Genomic DNA, 2,519 nt, shown 5'->3' with positions numbered 1-2,519 from the left:
ATCAAACTTATAAAAAGCTTGTAGAATCTCATGGTGCTGACTATGCAAGAAGCCACCCGCCAAAGAATACCACACTTGAGCAGTGGACTAGACTCATTGATGGGAAATGGACTAATAAGGATTAGCTGGTAAATTATTTATGCGTCTATTTTTATTATCCAATGTTTACTATATTATATTGTCAAATGATTAACTTAATACTTAGATGAAGTAAATGTATACTGTTTTATTCATGATTTAATAAGTATCTTGAATATTCTGTATTAGGAAAAATCAAGAAAGAACTCTGAAAATAGGAAGAAAACTTCAGGCAAACATAGATGCGGGACAAAGGCACTTGCTGTTAGGGTTGATGAGGAGGTGAATGTTTTTTTCATTTTCTTAAATCTCAATATATTACATGTTGTGGTTAATTAACTATATCTATCTAACCCTCTAATGTTAATTAATCAGACAAATAATAATGGCGGTCAAGTTCCTAAATTGGCAAAAATCTTCAAAGATGTTCATTTCAATCCAAATACAAATATGTGGATACACCATGAGGATGAAGTGACATATGTATGTGTAGCATTCCATCCCTATCATTCCATTTCTATCATGTTTGTAAAGCCATAACATATGTAGTATTAATGTTGTGATTCTTTGTTTCTTTCTCTCTTTCAAATGACAGGAAACTATTCTCAAAGTGCAAGAGGATCATTGTCAAGATCCTAATGCAATTCCCCTTACACAAGAGGAGATCTCAAACTTGATTTTTAAGAAGAAGTCCGGTATTGTAAAAGGACTTGGCATGAGACCTTCTTCTTCTCTAGTAACCACCGCTTCATCTAGTTCCTCGGTGGAGTATATCCAACGGCTAGAAAATGAGATAATTGAGCTCAAAGAGGCAAGAGCTAGGGACCAAGAGGAGCGAGTTAGGGAGCGAGCTAGGGAGCAAGAGGCACGAGCTAGGGAGCAAGAGGCACGAGCTAAGCAAGAAGAGGTCCAACAGAATATTCTTAACTTTTTGAGGAGCAAGGGTCATGATGATGCTCTTACCTATGGGGGTGGTTTATCTTCAAGTTAAAACACTTATTGGTTAGTACTTTATATTACATTTGAAAATCTATATTTGCTTTCTACAACTTATAAATTAGGAGTTGTGATTTTAATTCATTGGTGTGGCTACTGTTAATGCATTGTTAGAAATGTTTTTTATAACATAGTTAATGTTTTTACTTTATGATTTTAATGTAGTATTGTTTTTATATTTGTGCAGATTTCTTATTGGTGGCTTTTAGGAGATTTACTTTTGGCATTACTTGAAAACATATGAGGACATCTTTCATTAGTTCTAATTATATTATGCTACACTTTTTGTATTGTTATAAAACATCTTGAGTTATTGTATGTATTGCAAACTTTTATTCTATGGAAGGAGTTTGAATTGGATGCTTCTTTCATTTTTTACTTGTGGAATGTATAGATCTTTTTTTATAAATGTGTTGTTCAAATTTGAGGTTTTAATAATGTAATGACAGGTTACAGGTTAATATCAAAGTTATGAAAAAAATAAAAACAGAAAATAAGTTTTAGTGACAAATTTTTTCGTCACAAATATTGCAACAAAACATTGTTTTAGTGACGAAATATTTCGTTGCTAAATGTAGCAAAATTTTGTAAGAAATGGTTTTAGTGACGAAAATTTTCGTCACTATATGTGCCTGGATTTTCTTAAAAATAGTTTTAGTGACAAATTTTTTCGTCGCTATATGTACCCGAAAATAGTTTTAGTGACGAAATTGTTCGTCACTAAATATGATTTAATAAACTGAAGTGTTTTTATTGACGAAATATTTTCGTCACTGAATAGTGTTTTTAGCGCGGAAAACATTTAGCGACGAAATATTTTCGTCGCTAAAAGTTTTTTCTTTTTAAAACAAATAGGACTTTTAGTGACGAAAATTTTCGTCGCTAGGACTTTTAGCAACGGGGTTTCAGGGACGAAATGAGTTTCGTCACTAAAAGTCCGATTTCGTCGCTAAAGGTTTTTAGTGACAAAAAACTGGACTTTTAGTGACGAATTTTTTCCTCACTAAAAATACATTTTGTTGTAGTGTGTCAGCTTCCATATGCCTCTCCAAAAAGATGTTCTGTTCCCTCGATTTGAAGAAGAAGCTTCCTCCCATCTATTATCTTCACAGAGCATCTTGTATCCAGTTCTTACTGTATACTCCCCTCGTCTATCCAATGGCCAAAATAGGAAGTCTCTTTGAGGAGTAGAGCATAAAGGAATAGCCTTAATTTGCTGGGCTTCAAAAGGAAAAAAAATTGTATCAATTAAGAGAGTCCTATCCCTTTGTTTCCGGATCAATGAGAAGAGAGACAGTACTAGATCTTGGCAAGGATATACTAGGAGATAGGACCTGACCCCCACTGATTCCAGGTAGCCATTTATCCTCAACGATTCGAATATCATAACCATCCCCAACACGCCATTTTGCACCCTAAGATACAACTTTTCTTGCTTTCAAAAT

The 2,519-nt window shown here is 33.7% G+C and overlaps 1 long non-coding RNA gene across 1 annotated transcript; it reads left to right on the top strand.

The window, feature by feature from the left end:
• The first annotated feature begins 268 nt into the window (after positions 1–268).
• On the top strand, positions 269–990 carry LOC142630787 (uncharacterized). The gene is made up of 3 exons (XR_012843439.1): positions 269–360; positions 476–561; positions 674–990. It is a non-coding gene; the product is annotated as an uncharacterized LOC142630787 (long non-coding RNA).
• The last annotated feature ends 1,529 nt before the right edge of the window (positions 991–2,519 follow it).

Source organism: Castanea sativa, chromosome 4 (assembly GCF_040712315.1).
Source record: "Castanea sativa cultivar Marrone di Chiusa Pesio chromosome 4, ASM4071231v1".
NCBI lineage: Eukaryota > Viridiplantae > Streptophyta > Magnoliopsida > Fagales > Fagaceae > Castanea > Castanea sativa.
The sequence above is the reverse complement of the archived record's forward strand: the minus strand, read 5'-3'. Positions and strand labels throughout refer to the sequence as shown.